Here is a 20,604-nt window from a genome sequence, read left to right as displayed (position 1 = left end):
AGCGAAAGGAAAAAAAGAACCAAGGCAAAATGTTTATCGGTGTATATGTTCCTATGTAATAAGAGTCCATTATACAACGTATTTCAAGAAGGAAGAAGAAGAAATAATTAATATAATAAAACCTATTATATTTTTTAAATAAAATTAAAAATGTCATAGTACATTTAACCTGAAAACATACAGTAATTAACAAGTAAATAAATCTAAATATTAAAGATTGATCTAATCTAAATATATAGGTACTATATAGGTAGCTAAGATATGTATAACTCGTAAAGTGAAAGTGAAGACCGGCTTCAATACTGCACTATAGCACTATAAGTTTTATTATAATTCCTAGGATTAACACTAGATTTTATGTTTGCAATTGCTCTTTATTCTAACTTATTGCTATTTTTATAGGTTACTTGAGACCTAAATTATTATGAACTACCCTCAGTGATTTTTCGCCTAGTCTTAATCATTTTAATGCTTAATGTTGGTGGTGCTGAGTTTCGCCAATCCACACGCAATATCTTGAAAAGTCAGCTTTATGGGGAATTCAGTGTGAAACTGTTTTTTATAAAAAAAAATTGGGGGGGGGGGGGGAATTAAAAAATGGAATGGAAGAAATGGAAAATGGGAATCATATGCAAACAATTAAAATAATTCATACAAGTAGAAGTACATTTCTCACAAAAGATGTGAACGTGCGATAGACAAATTGAATAAATTGAATAAAAGTATATTGAATTGTTTTTTGCTTTATCGTCAGTATATAAAAATGAATAATTTTCTCGCTACATTAACAACACATACATTACCATTATAAAATTATGTAACAAATAATAGCTTATTGAATGGAAGTAGGTATATAACATGATTGTATAATTGAAGTAAATTTTAAAATTCATTTTACAATAAGCATTAGATAGATTGTGGATTAATTTCCCACTTGAGGAAATTCCAATGTAATATTTTCATTTCCTCGCTCTGGTAACGAGGTAAAACGCGGCGTTGAATACCGCCACGGTATGGAAATGCTTTAATGGGAACGGAGTTTCTTAGCACTAGCATATCTCTCTGCCTACCGGACTATGTGCGTGATACAGCGTAAAGCTAAAAAAAAATACATCACACATTTATATACTTATTAAACCTATACATTTTCCTAAACGAGAATCGAATCCACAACAACGGTCACCACCACCAAAAACCACAAAAATAAACCAAAAGTTAAAGATCAAAAAGCTAACGAAGCATAAATTTATTAAACGCCCCTACCGCATGTGAACACCTCGGCTCTAACTCAATCTATTTTTGATGTTTAGATCGCTGCAGGCGCAGTTTTATGCACAATTTTGCGCCGGATGAAACAACCGCCATTTTTACATGTACGTACGCGCGCTGTGTGTATGTATGTATGTATAGGGAAACGTATCGCAGGAAACTGTATGCTATTTTAAAATTTTATTTCGTCTAGGCGGAGTTTTCTAGAACATGGCCGGCTTGGTTTATTGTTGATGAAATCTACAGTTAATGAGAGTTATTACGTATTTTTTCAATTATTATGTTACGCGGCGTTGGGTTGCGCTAATCGACATGTATTGTCTTGAATTTAAGTGGAAAACGCAAAAGGGAATGTAACACTAGGTTCATACTCTGCAGGACATAGCGCGAAACTTAAAAATCAACCGAATTGAGAACCTCCTCCGTTAAAGTCGGTTAAAAATTACATCTTTGCGTGGTTTATACTTATACGTATATATGAAACTCAACCCCACATGTGATAAGCTAGATGCCAAATAATATTTCTATGATAATAATTAATTTTCATTTTATAATTTTTTGGATATCCTAAAATACAATATTTATACTAAGTAGTTTTTCTCTAAGTAATTAAAATATATTTAAAAAAATCCTAATTATTAAGATATTCCGTTGACCACTTTCTGCACAATTTTCGAGATTTTTAGCGTGAAGTGGCGGAGCTTAACGCCGCATTTTGTTTTGTTACGAAAGTGAAGAAAATCAACATAATTGATTCCCCCGAGTGGGAGTCTAACCCAAAACCATCCACATTTACAGTCGAAAATTGTATATGAAAGAATTGGACTAAAATAAGAAATTCTTTTAAACATACGAGTATCGATACCCTGATCTAGATTTACTTGACTTCTGCTCTATAGGTCTCTCAATTAACCATTTTATAAAAATATTGTCAATTTTTTTTACATATTAGTAAATAAATGAAATTGTTGAAATCATGATTAAAATGTATCATATTTCTTTATTTACCTAATTCAAACTAAACTAAGAAGAAAAATAACATTACACATTTCATAAAGTCACCATATCTTTCTGTTTACTTTATAAATTTTATACTATAATATTATATATAAGATGTATATAAAATGAAATAATATATACCTATATAAATATCCAACTTTCTGAAGCCCTAAGAGTATTCTTTCAGCGCGATTACGTCACAGCGATCGCGGTCTTTTTATAAATAATCAAAAAGCGAGATCTGCGATGCCAAGTGCAATGGGTGCATCACAAAAATATCCACTAAAATTCATTTTCAAGGTTGCTGCAAAAATAACGCCGGATTTCGTTCTGATGCACTTGAGGCGCGCTCAGATCGACTTTTATCCGACCGCCTTTTGATAAAATAGTACTAGTAATATTACGTTTTATGAAAAAAATGTACCTGTCAGTTCACATGGCGATTGTGGGTTCGATTCCCGCTTAAGGTACTAATATTTTCATTTCTTTTCCCTGGTAACAAGACAAAGCACAGCGTTGAGTTCCGCCACCAATACAACGACTTGAAAATTCAAAAAATTTTGTAGATATAGGCTGACAGTGGGAAAAGTAGAGATTAGAATTGAGAGTATGGAACAGTATGACTTCAAATTTTATGTCCAGTATTTTTTTGTCTGTACGTTGTCTCTCAATCACTCAGTAAGGGAAAAGCTTTATATATAGGTATATAGATAAATCATTTCATCTATTTTGCAGTACATTTTTATAATATGTATCTGTGCCAAAAGAAAATACATATTTTGCCAATTATACATTTTAGATGAGACATTTGAATTCTTCGTTGCATTTCAGCAATATAGTGCTCCAACATCAATTTCATAATAAATACGGACTACTCTCTCTCTCTCTCTCTCTCTCTCTTCTTTAAGCTTTATTCGTCTACTACAAAACAAACAACTAAACTTTAGTAATTATTGAGCCTAGAATTCAAGATTCTTATACCTATATAAATATTTCTGGTTGAATACAGTTTAGTCTTCATACAATTATAATAAAAAAAGGTTTTTTAAAAGTTTTGTCTGTTTGTCTGTTAGAAAAGACTAAATGATATGTGCTTTTACTATGTATTGGTTGGTTGGTTGCTTGGTTAAGTTCCTTTAACATTTAGTTTTTATTTTATTGAAATTAGTTCATAAATTAAGGACTTATATTTACTTACAAAGTAAATTAAATTTAATATAAAAAAATAGCTACAAAATAATTGTTTTATTTGATTTGCTGAAACTTTAGTTTCCAATATACTTACATATATCTTTAAAATGATAATGTTATTACAACTCTAAAGCTATTCAGATTACTATTCAAATAATTCTGTCTTCAAAATCATTGTGTATTTCGTTAGTTATAATTTAAAGTTTCTTTAAGAAAAAAAACAAATTTACCGCTATTGAATTTGGTCTAATGCATCTCAACTTAGCAATGGCGTCTTCCCAAAATTTTTAAGTAAATATTACGTAGAAAAAAAATCATACATTCAATGTAGGTGTTATCTATTCACCAATGGTGTTGCCGAATTTCTAACACACTAACACAATACTAACGTCTAACGCCACGCACACACGCAACGGAGGCACCCGATTGGTCACTCTCTTTAAATATGCCGCTCATTTTTCAAGCATCTATTTTTACGATGCTGTGTTTTTTATACAGGTCGTACGAGGTGCGAATGATTTTGATGCTTTAAGTTTATTATAATTCAATATATTTGTATTTTAGTACTTTGGTTATATTATTATTAACTTTACAGAAATGTCATCATCATCAAACATCATCATCAAAGCTACTACAGCCGCGGGTTGGCCTCACAGAAATGTCTCTTCAAATCAATATTTTAGTTTTAATGATATCTTAAAAGCTTTTTTACTGTTTCATAAAATATAAAGATATGTAAGCAGTATTTAGATTAAGACAGAAACATTTCATTTATGTAGAAATAATTTAAAATAACATAGACATTTAGTACAAGAATAACTTTCCTAGTTAACTAATATTATTTCTAATACTCTGATCCTTCAATCCATGACTGTGTTTCAATTTGTATTTAAAGTGGTAGTTGATACTGTTAACGCTTATGTATTATGTATGGCTGCGACCAGTTAAGACTTTAAGTCATGAACACCACTTCCTTTATTACTTCCCACATTTTTAAAAGGGAAATTTAAAATCAATTAGTTACATATATAGCTATTTATTTCTTGTATTTATCTATAAATTCCTATTAGTATAACCAAAACTGAATTCATTTTATCTAAAATATTTATTGAAAATATCTGTAAATCAATGAAATTAAATTGAATAAAATTGTAGATATATTATTAAAAAATATACCTACGTACCACTGGTATACCTTATACACTAACAGTATCAAGACGTCACAGTCAGCGTGCTCCATGTTTTTTGGCACGCCCGCCAAGCTTTGGTTTATGTGATGCGCTGTCAGAAACAAACAGACTTGTAGCCACAGTCTGTATAAGAAAATAAAGCTTTTTCATTTTTATATATATATAAGGCCGTCGTAACTCAGTGAAACAGCGTCTCATTTTACTGAGTCGTTCACGGGTTCGGTTCCTGCTTGAGAGAATAAGTTATATTATAAGTTCAAGTATTTTTATTTTCTCGCTCTGGTAACAAGACGTTTCTTTATAAAAAAAAATCTTCATATCTTTTTTCGTAACTAGTTGGCAGAGATGAGAATATCTTAGTACTAGAAAAAATAATTAAAAAAAATAAACCTACTTCTGATGCCTGTCAATTACCTAGTAGGTTACATATAATGTGCATGTTCCAAAACCGCGTGAATGCTTACGTCTTCTTTATCACCGACTTTGAAAAAACTTAAATTGTCTTTAAGTTAGAATATACCAGATTAAAATAAAGAAGGATAATCGAAATATGACTTTTAGTTACTGAGAAATATTAAAAATAACAAGTGCTTGTAAGCCTAAATAGATCTTCATACTCAAATATTATCCAATTTCAACAATTTCAAATACCTACTTACAGGTCAAACAGTTCACCTCCTTTTTTGAAGTCGGTTAAAAGTGCATTTTTTCCTAAGTCTATTGATAGCAATGTCTATTTGCAACAGTTAACGACACTACGCGCTATTCTATTGTCCTTTTTCCTGCAACGTGTCAAATTATTATCTAAACAAAGCATTGTTCTAGCGCTAGTGTTTTTGAAATACATTTTCATATAGAACCGGCGAAGTATCGATGTTAACTCTATGATGATATTTTTTTTATAAATGTAAAGAAATCTATCAATCTGTCTAAATTTGCGTGCATCACATTTGAGGCCAGTAGTGGCGCATGGGCAGAAGAGTGCAACTGTAAACACAACAGATTATGGGTTCGATTCCCACTTGAGGAAATTAAATATTTATTATCATCATTTCCTCGTTCAGGTGACAGAGCAAGACTCGGAATCGAATTGTTTTAATGGGAACCCAACTTTATCAGGTTCCTTCTACTACATTGCATATACAGCTTGAAGCTTAAAAAAATATCAATAAGAAAATATTTTAGATATACGAGACTAAATTGTATAATAACAAAAAAATATAAATAACATAACATTTGCAAAAAAATGTTTTTTCTATAGAAAAAAGCTATAAGAGAACATCTGGAGTAGTTTCATTTCCCAATGGATATGGTCCTAGTACCGATCACACTCGAAGGAATGACAACAACAGAGGAGCCGTGTCGGTGAAGGTGTCCACGCGACGCATGAAAGCCACCAAATTGTAGCGCTCTGGGAAAATCTCAGGAGGCAGAACATTCCACGATTAGTATATTCAACACATCCTTGGTTTAGAGTATAAACTTGTAAGTCTGTTTGTATCATTATATAATCGCATATATACATTTTTATATCATTCGAATATATAATAATATTAAAATCGATATTTATTTTAATTCATATAATAGAGAATACAAATCCCTCTCCCTCTAAATCCTTCTTCCTCCTGAGAATTTGGACTTTTGGAGAATTTTTAATAGGCTGTTTGCAGGTTTACACTCTAAACTGACGTTATGCCACTAGATTGTTGTAGATTCAAGTTAATTTGAGGAAATATTTGTATTCAGGGTAAATATAAATACTTTTAGAACTTTATAGATTGGATGAAAATATGTGAACTTACGTTTCTTGAATACATTCGTCTTTTGAGAGGACAGCGTAAAAAAAGAGGGATAAAATGTGAAAGCTAAAAAAAGAATACTATCTTACGCCACTTTAGTCCCAATTTCAATACATACTGAATCACCATTAAATTTGTTTAGAATAGTACGTAATACGTATAGCATGTAAGAATTATTCATCCAATTAAAATGCTCTTAGGAAATCTCGATCGTTTATCGTTTGAAATGTAACAAACGGCGCGGCGTCCGACCTAGTACTGTTACCATCCTGTATTCTACACTGTAGACTAGTATTAAACGGGTTCAATCCTTACTTAGGGCTTCTTGCATACTGTATATAGCAGGTTAAGCAGAGGGAACCTATTGTTCAGTAAGTCTGTTCCCCACTTTCCGTCGAATTATATTAGTAAAAAAGAGTGCTTTTTTTTTTTTTTTGATTATATATTTTTATATTGTATTCAAATGAAGCTACATCTGAATTTATGAAGTAATTTTGTTACCTTCTATAGTCACCATAGAAACCAATCATAAAATTATTTGTCATAAGAAGTTTTGCTACAGATCTCTTAATCAATATCCTACTATTATTTCTAGAAAACTTATGGAAACCGTCCAAGAGGATATAAAGTACTAATATATAATCTCTAAACAAAATATAGCTATAGGAAATGTATTAAATAAAATTTCTCATAGTATTAGTTTATTTTCGACTTCCAACCTTCGTTGGAAATGGATTGCGGTATTGTCAACGTTTGGTCCCGATTTGTAAAGCTTATTTTATAGGAAAAATCTTTCCCACGGAACAACTTTGACTTACCTACTTTGTATTTTATAGCGATACCGTTATAAGAATTTATAGTTAAGGAGAAGCGCTATAAATAAATATATTAAAAAATCTTTAAAAAATGTTACGTTTCAAATATTTTTTTATTCTCGCTCTGATAAGATAAAATGTCACTACCACCCAAATCGTATTTACATCATTATCACTTTGCCAAATCTGTTAACACTTCTGTACAAATTATATAATAAAATACAATTTTTTTTTTTCTAATTAAGAAATATAGAACGATTTTAATCATTAAACAAGATTATCTCATTTATAACCTGCCTGGAACATACAACGAATTTAACTTTAATATATAATTCTACCATAATTAATATATAAACATAAAATTAAACTAATATCTAGTAACTAGTTATTGCGGTAAAGTGGCGAGTATTAACCTCTAATAAATAATAGTAGCTAGTATAGAATTCTAGTTAAAATATTCTATACATTTACCTTCTCCTATATCATTTAGAAACCGCAAAATTTTGGTTTATTATATTAATAAACACATTAATAAGGGAATCTCTATGATTTTGTATGTTTTTTTTATGAAAAATTTGTAACTTCGAGCTTTCGCATATAGCAGGGTAGGTAAAATAAACCTAGCTTTAAGACACTCCGTACTTCACTCTCCGACCAATTTTTGGGATATTGGGTGTTAGGTAGCGGAACTCAACGCTGAGGGCCACGCTGATTAATTTTAATATAAACATGAAAACTCAGGTAAATAAAATATCATAATTAATATAATTTTTGTACTGTTAAAAGATTTTTAGTTACATTTCTTAATGTGAGACTGAAGTCAGATAATTTTAAAAAAATGCCTATTTTTAGTAGAAATTTGTATTATGTTTACAAATAAAATTTTATTTTTGTATCTAGTACAGCACTAATACAAGATGGTCGTGAGTGCCCCATCACTCAACATACAGTGTCTCTGTATAAAAAATTAATATTTTAAAAATAAAAAATTGAATTAAATTAAATCATCATATTTTTTTGATAAGATAATACTAAGATTTCTCATACCTTATGAACAGTTTACAGTATTTTTATTAAAAAATAAGTTTAATTCTGAGCCTCATTTTTATATGGGCAACTGCGTTAGGTTTATTGAAATGTATGTAAATTTGTGCATAAACTATGCTAGTTCTTATATTACTGCGCGGGCGCATTAAACGTAAGCACTTTTCAACAATATCTAACCTACTGTAGGGCAGTTGAGGAATTTTTCACAGAAGTAGAGTTAAGACTCTCCGTTTTGCACTTTTAATTTCTTAAAAGCGTAACCGGATTCCACGTTCTAATTTACTTCATCAGAGAAAAATTCGATATAGATATTTATGAAAAAAATACAAATTAACAAAATTATCCAACGTAAAATTTATAATAACATTAATTGACAATTTATTAATGTAAATTATATTTTTTTATATTGTATTATATTCAAATACCACGGCTATAAAAATATTTAATACATCTAAATTTCACCACGTTTCCCTCTGCTTATACTGCTATGTGCGGGATACAACGTGAAGCAAAAAAAAAAAACAGAATTTAAGCCCGTAATTATCGCCTTCAATCAGCCAAGCTACAAATATAATAAATCGTTGTTATTTTTACATAATATGTTTACCATATAGCATATATTTTTTCTATATACTCTGGCCTTACTACGTAAAGTGACAATGGGAACAGTCAACACGATAATACATGCTTCGTACGTACAAAACAACGTATTGCCTTTAAAAAACATTACGTAACTAAGCGCCGATACTTTTATTGTTAAATCTTACCGTGAATATATAAAATATTCCTTTTTTTCTTCATCTATTATTTATAACGGTATCTATTTGAAATAAGCGATCGCGGCGTAAAATATATGATTAATCTTCTATGGTAAATTTAATGGTTGTTAGTTCAATTATATTATTTTGTATGGGAGTTTTTTTATAGCATAAAGCAGGGTAGTAGTACGAAGTGTTCAGACATTCCGCTCTCCTTATTTTAGAAACATTGCGCAATACGACACTTAATACGACAATTTAATAATTGCGACAAATCATTATTCATTATACTACCAGCATTTCATAATTCTTTAAAGAAATTGAATTAAATTTAAAGATTTAAATTAAAAAGGAAAGAAAAAAGTGAAGAAAAGAAAAATGCTGAAATTGTAAATTATAAATAGTTCTTTCGGTTTTCTATTTTAGCATTTTCCTTAAAGCTAATACATGTTATAAGGATTCCTGTATAGACTACATATGTAGGTTATAATCCTACCTAATTCTACCTAATACATTCGATGGAAAGTGGGGAACGAAAGTGCCTTAATGTAAACGAGGTGTTTTAACAATAGGTTCCCAGGTTCCTTTTGCCTACCTTTCTCCGTGCGGGATACAGCGCTAAGCTAAAAAACTAAAATAAGTATATTTAATTTTTCCAATGTTATTTATCACTAATTAAAAATATTAGTAACAAACAAGGCCGCTTAAAATCACCTAATTAATATAGGACCTAGATAACAATACGTACTTATGCAGGTATGTATGTATGTAATTGATCTTCGTTATTTTGTTTGTCCATCTACATCAACGATCAGCCTAATAAAATGCAAATTGACACAAATAGAATAGTTACGTTCATTCAGCTTTATTGATTAAAGCCTGAAAACCGACAGTTAAAGAAACACTTCAAAAAATAATTGCCAGAGAAATAGTCTGGTTATAAAACCGATGGTTGTGGGTTCGATCTCGACTCGAGGCGTTTTTTCTCATTTCACTGCTCCGTTAGTACAAAACGCGTGTTAAATTCCGCCGTTGCACGCAACACAACGGATAGTCTAGAAGGGAGTATCTTGACAATATCTTGTCTCTGAGATTAACCCCTACTAAGTAGGATAAAATTTCGTTATTTCGTTAAAAGTAAAATAAAATTAATTAAAAAAAACACTCAAATATATAGGTAATTACAATCATGTCAATACAATAGCTAAATATAAAAATATATACATCGCTTTCCGTCCGTTCAAAGTAGGTTTGTTAGTTAACATTACTACCAAGTTCTAATTAGTGGAGAAAGTTCAATCAATGATTGAAAAGCTCTAAGCTCAAAAGCTTGACCTATTTCTATAATTAATTTATTAAAAGTAAATTTTAAATTTATTTTTATTTATATTTTATCTACTTATTATATTAAATCGTTATATTTTATTAAATCATACTAAGGTGTTATTTTGATATTAATTAATTGGTTTTAGATCTCATTTAAGTACAACAACTATCTTAATTATTCATAAAAAAAGGTTAAATAAAAAGATATAAGTACAAAAATAATACTTACAGAAAAGTAAAACAAAAATAATAATTATATAATATCTACATATATTTACAGAAACGTATAAAATTGTATAAAAAATACATTTTTCAATAATATTAAAAACTTTTTGTAAAAGCTCAATCTAACTATTATTAAGTTCTATATAAAACAACGATAAACCAGTGAAGTTAATAGTATAATAATACATGCAAATAATAACAGTTATTAAATACAGCCTTGGAACAAAATTTTCTTGCAAAGATTTTTGATTAATATAATTTATGTTAGGTACTTAAACATGTTGTCAATTAAAATTATTTTTTGCACTTAAAAAACGTAGCAAATTATAAGCCCAAAAAATTATCCAAGTAAAAAAAAAAATTATATAACCGAAAAGTAGAAAACGGAGAACACATACTGAGAACATGAAGTTCCGCGTGAACACTAACTGCCTGACGTCGCTTTTTTAATTATTTTTTTATGATTCTATTGAACTTAAGCCAAAATCAAATTGTAATAAGCAAATTTGAAATATTTATATTCCATTTTAAATATAGATAACTTACATCATTCACAATATGTATTTCTTTACTATATTTATTATAATGACAAATTCTTATTTTTGGATACCTATAACAGATTCGGCGTCAGGTGCTGAACAGTTTTAGGCGCGTTATTATACTACTACAATATATTGGAATATTATAATATATTCTGTAATTTTCGCTAACAATATAAATCTAGTTTTTATTTTATTTTTTATATTAATATTTCTTAAGTAATGCTCATAAAATGCCAGAACTTTACTTATATTCCGTCCGTGTCTTATTTTCCTATTTTATTTATTGTAAAAATATTTAGAAATGTATAAAAATAATAATAATGAAGACTCAAATACGAAACCATAATTAAACCTTAGTAAATTAAATATTATAAATATTTATACCTATAAACAATTCAAGAAAGAAGCGAAATAAAGTTGTCGAAATAAGTATTTATGAGCGCCAAAGCATTAATGAAAATAAAATGTAGGATTAACACTAATATTTTTATTGAAATTATTCGAAAATAATCATAAATTATAGAATATTTTTTTTGTCATTTATAAAAATTTAAAAATACAAAAAAAAAACACTGAACTGACCTTAGCCTCCATAAAGTCCGAACACTAAACCAAAAAATATATAGTCTATGCTTTTACATTTCCAAAACCAACATGGCGGGTGCGCGCGAAAATATTGAACACTAATTACGTAATTGCATTTTTTTTAATTTCCCCAAAACGAATTTCACTTTGAATTTTGCACAAATTTGGTCACTTTTTACTATAATTTGTTACGGAGAAGTGGTTTTTATTAAAGATGGCGGTTTTTTTGCCGGTGCGTTGGCATTGTAGCGCACAGGCACTTTCAACACATTATGATCTAACACTGGCGGACTCTCGATTGCAGAACACACTTATTCTAAGTCAACTTACATTCGTTCATATTTGCCTGCGGGGCGTAGGGCTGTACTAGGACAGTACAATCAACACTTCCTTTTACTTATATTTTATAGAAACTAGAGAGGCCTACAGAAGTGGGAAAATAATCAATACTGATTTTTTTAAATATGGTTGCTTTATTGATTCTAATACTTAAAGGAAATCTATTTATTTTGTTTTTTTAAATGATATTTTAACATTATAATATGATATTTTAACTTGCATTTACAAAATCTATATTGATTTATATGTTTTTTTTCGTAATAGGTTAGATATTTTTCAAACAAAAAAATATAATTAAAAATGTTATTTACCCGTCATATAATTCTTCTCTTTCTTAGATTTTATCTTCAATTCAAGAAATTTCCATACTTATTAACATACCTATATGAATATTTCAATAACGCTTAAATAATATATAATTATAATATAATTTATTAGCTGTAATTAGTATTCCTTTATAGTTGACGTTACATGTAATTTATAGGTTTAGCAGAAAGAGTTAAAAAAAAGAAAAGGAGTTGCATATGTACTAACATTATAATGCTGAAGAATTTGTTTGATTTACAGCGTTAATCTCAGAAACTACTCAATCAAATTGTTTGTATTGGTATATAAAAAAATATGTTTATATTAGCTGGTATACTTAGAGGAAGGCTCTGTGGCGTAGCCTTCCTCTGAGTGTACCAGCACGTCCACCGCTTCGATGTGACCCACTGTATCTGCCATCAGACTTATAATTTTTTAATGAACTAAGTTCACAATAATCGCTTTCTTTACCTTTCCTTGTACATACTAACTTTTAAGTTTAAAAGGCATTTTTTTTATTATATTAGTAGTTATGTTTTTATCGGAAATTCTTCGATTAGGTTAATTATTTAAAAGAATTTTTATTTATTCAATTTTATTTCTCGCTTCACAATTTGATTACATAGAGTGCATGATCGTCAAAAAGTAATGTCTCTTAATAGGACGGAGAAGAGAAGAACGAAGTGTCAACAAAAGTTTCACTTAGCAATCTAGGCAGAGAATAATTTGTGTTAAGAGCCACCACCAAATTCTTATGACATTGCATGTTGAGACGGGACTCAATGTCGCGTTTAATCTTGATACCAGAGCGAGTAAAGGAAAATAATTAATTTACCGAGTGGGAATCGAACCCACAATCACCGCTTAGACAGTCACCGCAGCGCCACAACGCAAATATACCTATGTAAAATAAAAAAAAAGATTACACATACAAAAAAAGTAAGCGACAAGCAACCCTAGTTTTGGCGTAGTACAAGAAACGTCTTGCATATAATAATATGTTTTAGCCTATATCGAACGTTTACAGGCATCGGGAAGGAATGGCCAGCGCTTAGCTCTAGCGTTGTTATTTTTAAAGCGCTTTTTCTTTCGTACTTTTGGAAAAACTTTAGAATTTAAAACATAAATAGTGAAACATTTTTTTTAATAACTCTGCTTAATGTAACAATTAATTTAAAATAAAAGCTTATAATTTTTCTTTTTTATAATTTTATTTATATTTGAAATATTTTAAAAAGTTATTTATTATTACATATATTTAGTACACATTGTAAACTAAATTAAAATCCAATTTATACTTAATTAATATTATCCAATTTAAACCATATAATTTAATACTATTGCACTACCAAACCGTTGTAATAAAAAAACTATTACATATAATATTAAAAATGTACATCACTACGTTATTCCGATGCAAGACGCAACACTATTAGTTGTATGCATCGTGCATTGGCCTGTACTGCCGTATTCCTCCTTACACCAAAAAAGGCCTAACTTTCAAATTAAGAAACCTAAAAATATACCTTATGTTTTTGTAATAAAGTATTAATTTCCATGAAAAATTTTAGGTTGTTATCATTTATATGGTAATAAGTTTTTTCGTAGCTAGTTCTTATACTTATTTCACTATGAATTTTAGATATAGCTTTACGTATAGAAAGAATCGCTTGTCTGTACGCGTGGGTTTCTAGGACGGTAGAAATCTGGCATAGCGGTATAATTAGGATGGACTAAGTTTGCGAAAAAGTTTATTTATTATTTTATTATTATGTTGTTTTTACATAATTATTATTAAATAAGTAGTGGTCGTCGATTTCATTTTGCTTTGATTTTTTTTATATTTAGTCAGTTAGTACTCATTTTATTTATTTTTAGAAAGAGTATGACAATGAATTCGTTGCAATGGCTATTGATAATTTTTACTTTTACATACGGAAGTAACGAGTAAGTAAGAAAGAGAACATTGACAACTTCGTAATAAAATACGCTTCATAATTAGATTCGTAATATTATTAATTAATATTTTCATTTCTACGCTCTGGCTCCAAGGCAAAAGCCCGATTTGGAATCTCTTCGCCACTCAAAATACAATCTCTTGAAAAATTCGACGAAAAATGAGGAACGGAGTGTCTTAACACTATGTTCCCCACTACCTATTTTGCCGTGTGCGGGATACAACGTGAAACTGATTTAAATCTTTTTTATGTTGAGTTACTTAGATTAGCAATAAAATATTACATTTTTCTCCATATATAAAGTGCATGACATGATGACTGCTTAAAATATTGTTAATTTATTATTTATTATATTTTTTGGGTAAATTTTGTGCATCAATAAATGTAACTAGTGTTTGTCTAAATATTTATTTATTTATTTATTTAAATAAATAAATAAATAAATCAATTACCAAACTGGGTCCTAAGTTCATACTCAGAAGAAGGACAATAGTTTTCACATAGTTTTACTCACGCTTCATTTTACTAACAACGCCGAAACCTGTCAAATAGTGAAAGTTTAATTAAAAACTTTCTAATCGCTTTCCTTTATACGCATATAGTAGTAGTTAAGTATTTTATATACATCATTTTTTATTTTCACGCATTTCTTTTCCTTATTACTTTATTGCAGGATAGGACAGAGCACTATCACTTCGTTTGCATTTTTCACTTATCAAGAATTATAGCCTGATGTAGTTCAAAGTCAAAACTAGTACAAAGAATTTTAAAATGTTAAATTTTTTGAACTATTGAATATTAAATTTATATCTTATATGTATGTATTATATATAAAATAAGTTAAAATAAGTTTTAAACCTTAACTTCACGCTTTATCCCTAGCGGGATAGTCAGAGAGAACGGAGCGCCAAACGTTACTGTCTCTACATACCTCTTTTGCCTCGTCCACTGTCATCAACCTCTTCAGACATGCCCTCCGAAGGGTCCTGGTGCTTTTTACGACCTTTCTCCAGTATCTTTTATACTTTGTTTTCGAAGGTCAACTTGTCTTAACATACCTATATGTCGAAAATTGGATGATGTGAGGAGAAAGTAGTGTTTTATCTAGGCTTTTACTATCTAGGCAAAAAAAATCAAACAATAAATAAATAAATCTTAGTTTAGCTAAAGAAGTGAAGATATTAATATATTTGTATATATATAATTTTTACGCAAATTTAGGCTGTAGGCTGCGTAACTGTTCTACCGCCGCACAGTGCTGTAAAACATACGTCACAAAATTTACCTTGTAAGGAGTGCCCCTCATCGGATTTTATTATTTAATTCCTTATTATAATCTTGATGAGATTGAGTATCAATTCCTTCAGCCATATTACGAAGTCTGAGAACATTAAATTATTTAGTAGTGATGAAAAATCAATAAAAGTGAAAAAAAAACGCCTTTTTTTATTTTTTATCACTTTTAATAATTATTACCCCATAACGATGACATCTTTGCAAGCTTGAGAAGAAAACACGTCGATTATTATAGAAATAGGTCCGGATTCGATTCCCGCAATGTTCTAAGCATTGAATTTAATACATTTATTATATTTAAATAAAACAGTTATCTTACAATTCATCAGTAAATTAAATCCCCAATGGTTCAATAGTTTAAGCTGTACCGTGAAACCGAAGCTCACGTCGACTCGATCAACACAAATGCATGCAAAACATCATCGTAATGTAATAAGACGCATTTTTCTTTCACAAAAACGTATGCACTTAATGGTGTTAGAAAATTGATGCGAGTTCAATAGAGGTCTCGTCGAGAGTGTGCTCTACTAAGTCTTTATATTTTTTTCTATTATAATTAATTCAAAAAAATGATAATCCATGATATTTATCCATTGTGCCAAAAAAATATCATAATTAAAAGTATTATTTCATTGAAATTAATGATTAAGTTTTGTTTTAGTTATTGCAATTGCCGACGGTAAAAATATTAACGCTCTTTATGCAATTATAAATATAACTCCTGTCGTGGAACATGTACTTTTTAATTACTAATATTTTTGTGTTGAATGGCGGAACTCAACGCATCTACTATTAAAATCGATAATAAAATTGTACTTTCATCAAATTGTTTTTTCGGGGCGTTGTATTACGCTAATCTCCGTCACAAAAATAAAGTGGAATAAAGGAAACGAATTGTCAATATATTAGGCCTTTTATTATCCCACCTGTATTTCTCATTATTTTTCTTACCTGCCCAGCTATGCCAAAAAAATCATAATGTTGCTTATTTAAATGTAAGCCTAATAAGAAAATAATATAATAAAATAACATATTTTTGCATACAGAGCATATTTCCGTCAGCTACATTATAACTAGCGCTAAGTTTTTACTTCGCATTCTTCGCGACCACTCGGACAAGGCATTCCGATGGAGCAAAACAAGTAACTGCCCACGCACCGTCCGCTCTATGAGACTCATTTTTGTAATATTAACGCTAATAGAAACGTATTTTCAGCATTTTTTTATTAGTGATAATTATGGTTTTCTGATATATCTTTTTATTTCCAATTCCGGTCTGGATGGGAAACTAAAATTTTAATCTTTATGTTGTGTCTGTCTAGACGTAGCTTTGTTCTATCTACTCTATTTTTGTAAGTGTTATATGGCGTAACTCAGTTCTGCGCCTTATGTAGATAGAGAGATTGAGAGACAGAATTCTTTGTATTTCTCTTTATTTGATACCTATAATCAAACTTTAACCACCGCATTTATCAACAGTTGATTCTATGAATCTTTGTATATAAACTTTTATATTAATAAGATTTTTTATTAATTTAGAGTATTATTATAAACTTTCATAAGATAAACTGAGAAGCTAAAAGATATTAGGTGACATTTTGTCTTCGGCCACCTCGCTCTGTTTTCAGAACAATTTAAACACAAACTATCAAATAAATATAAATATTTTCTGGAGCTGAAACCGATCCTGTAACCGCTATGTAAAATTCAATTAATATTCCCTTTAAGTATTTTTAAACAAAAAGTTCCTTAAAACACTTGATTTTAAATATTATTTCACAATTTTTTTAATTTGACTTTCAATTTATTTTTTCCACAATATTTTGCTTTAAAAACTACCTGCTACCTTTATTAAAAAAAACAACGCTATCATATCTGAATTTTTAGCTAAATTATTGTTTCTCCACCCTCGCATAGTATTAGACTGGGGTTTACTCTGCCATACATAGGTATAGAACTCAGGCTCACATGCGAGTGTCGAGAATATAGGGATATAGTTTATTAACACCCTAACGCTAGGGCTAGAGCGTTACCTAGTATACATGTTTATCTATAGGTTTAGTGCCCTTTGCGTTGCACAAACCCTAACCAGTTAATCAATCGCCGTTCAAACGTGGTATTTAAATACCCTATACTTAGCAAAGATGTCATCTAATAATGTATGATAATAAAGTATGAGCCGTCATATTGTTTTTACTTAGCCTCAAGTAAGTCGATTCGTTAAGCAGAAATGATTATAGAAAGAAACATTAAAGATGAAAGCCCTTAGTCCTTATAATAAAAAGTACCCGCCATTACGTAGATGGTATTATGTAGTAGAGAATGATTAAATAAATGTTATACGACCAGACTATATAAAGCTCTGATGATGAACGAGAACAATATATGTACATATAAAATTTAAAACCGTTTAATGAAAACCCATCAATGTTCCGCTAAAGCTCGTCCATAAATTCCGAACACGCAGGCGGGGCCGATAGAATTTAATACAAAATCCGTTGAAATCCGCCATATTGATATATACATTTTTTCCCCCACCTCCCCCCACCCTACATAATTGAGCGTTGTGAAAACTATCACATTGGTAAATGACGCTCCCCCTTCCTCCTGCAGTTTTCCGACTACCCGCAATCAATAATTTGGCTGGGCAATGACTGCGATGACTTAGGCATGCGCACTGCACCCCACCCGAGTCATCGGCAAAACCTGAACTTGACTTGACGAAAACGAAAGTTAGAGGCGAATGTTTCTATGCCATTCTTGGCATTCGATACGCATGAGGTGCCACCTAACGTAGAGCTAGACAATATTTTGATACAACTTTCTGAGTCAAACTTGTAGATTTGGACACGCCTTTCAAATATTGATAATGACAAAAAATTTGCTAATAACGATGAAGATACTTATTTAAAACTGAATAAAGAACTTAAATCTAAATTAGGTGCTGACTTTACAATTATAGAAATTACTGAAAATATTAAATTTATCGTAGATGTTATGTAAAATGAAACTGACGCTATACAAGAGTCCCGTGAGAGCAAAAGAGACAGATATAAAGCCATAGCGCTTATGAACAGGATTTTCATAATGGCTGCAAAATTATTGAGCGTGGATGCTCTTTGGAGGAAAAATTATAATTTTCATATACTATCAAAAATCTATGTAGATAACAAAATTACTTAAACCTATTAACTTACCTGAAATCAGGTTTGTTGGTGTTTATTGTCAGTCTGGGAATTTTCTTCTTTTCAAATATTAGTTTCCTTTTTATAAGATCTGTGATCCTCTTCGTCTCCAACTCGTCGGTTTTTACCTCAGAGTAATCTTTATTTGTATTGTCTTTATTTATCACGTTTAGCCCTCAATTATTTTGAAGCCCATTTAATTTTATAGATATATATATGTACTCATATAAAACGTTATAGGTATAGAAATAACAAAACATTTAACTAAGTCTTAATTTTAATTTACTTTTAATTTTGTACTATTAAAGAAATCTAGAAGTCGTTTCAACAGGTAGGTAAAATTTAGATTTTTTTTGTAATTTTTTTGGCGTAATTTTAATCTTACCTTTTTACTATTAATTTAAGGCCAATTTAAGGCACGAGTTTTTTTTTGCTTAATTTGTTTTCATCACCCTATAATCTGAATCGGTTGATGAAATTGGTCGAAACTTTTCCAAAAGTTATTTGCCAAAAGTCTCAAATATCACTTAGCCTTATGTTTAGGTCCAGAGTCACTAGATTACTTTCACTATAATATATATGGAGAGTCTGTATATAAAACTCAAAGTAAATCAATCGAAAAGTTCCAAAAATAACCAGTGTTGTTTAAATGTACTTAAAAAACTGAAATTCTTAAATTCTCTTTTCTATTGTTTTCTTATAATAACGGTTGATATAAACGTAAAACTTGTTCTATTGCGAAAAAACGTGTTTCTTTATCGTCAAATGGCGATGGCTGTTATTTGTTTATTCCTAAATTTCCTTTTGCTATAAAATGTTGGCTGCTTTAGGTTTCTTGCGCATTTAACTTAGTTGTTTCTGCATCTATGGAGCCACGGCTTCTTTCGTGGTTTTCCCATGGATCTTCTTCTTCTTCTTACGATTATCAGCTGCTCCTCCCGGATGGTTGTAGATCTTGTTTTAGCCCTTTTACAACGAATCCGAGCTGAACTGCCTCTCAGTTGCCTTAATACTAGTTTACAGTTTACAGAAAATTAAACCGGTGTTCCGATCTATTGCAAAAGTTCAAGTGTTGCTGAATACTATTGATTAATAAATCACTTAAAATCTAAGATGATTATGTGAAAAAACTGAATATCGTCTATTGCATAAAACTATCTCTTGAATGTGTCAGCGGGCGGCAGCGATGACTCTAACGCATGCGCGTAATTTCGAAATTTTTATTAAACCAAAATATTGGTATTTTAAATTTTCGATTTTTTTGTATTTTTAGGCCGTTTGAAATTATTTTTTTTTGAGATATTTTTTTATATTTTTTTTTGCGCGGTGAGTTTTTTTGCGCGTTGCGTAGGTGGTAAACACGCGTCGTCATCAGGCTCGCTGGCCACACTGATGCCGGAAGGTTGCATTGCTGCTGCATCGGCCCCAGCTTCGGGGGAGTGGGCGGCCCCCGGGAGGCCACCTGCCTCCCGAGCCATCCCAGTCATCCGCGTACACCTCGGAATCATCAAATAATGATTTTGTGTGTTTATTATAAAACTCCCATATATATGCCCACCCGCGTTGCCTCTAGGACCCGAGCGAGGAATTCAATTTACAAATTACTAAATGTTTGTGTGTGTAATATGTATATGTATGTATGTATTTTGTACGGACGTTTAGAATAAACTATTTGCTTGTTATTAATTTCAACTGAGGCGTTATCAGCGCGCGATCAATACCGCGAATTTTATGTATATAAAGATTTATATACAAAATGGCCAGGCTCTTTCTG

The 20,604-nt window shown here is 30.3% G+C and overlaps 1 protein-coding gene across 1 annotated transcript in view; it reads right to left on the bottom strand.

Moving 5' to 3' along the window:
• dati (zinc finger protein datilografo) overlaps nt 1-12,022 on the bottom strand; it is a 103,641-nt gene extending 91,619 nt beyond the window's left edge. Inside the window, exon 1 of the mRNA XM_085201437.1 lies at nt 11,744-12,022. The gene's annotated coding sequence lies outside the window, so the exon portion shown is untranslated. The remainder of the gene's footprint in view (nt 1-11,743) is intronic.
• Nucleotides 12,023-20,604: the final 8,582 nt, after the last annotated feature.

The sequence above is a fragment of the Heliconius melpomene genome, chromosome 18 (assembly GCF_056956725.1).
Source record: "Heliconius melpomene rosina isolate 202511_hmr_F chromosome 18, ASM5695672v1, whole genome shotgun sequence".
Classification (NCBI taxonomy): domain Eukaryota; kingdom Metazoa; phylum Arthropoda; class Insecta; order Lepidoptera; family Nymphalidae; genus Heliconius; species Heliconius melpomene.
Note: the sequence above shows the minus strand (reverse complement) of the source record. Positions and strands in the feature narration are given on the sequence as shown.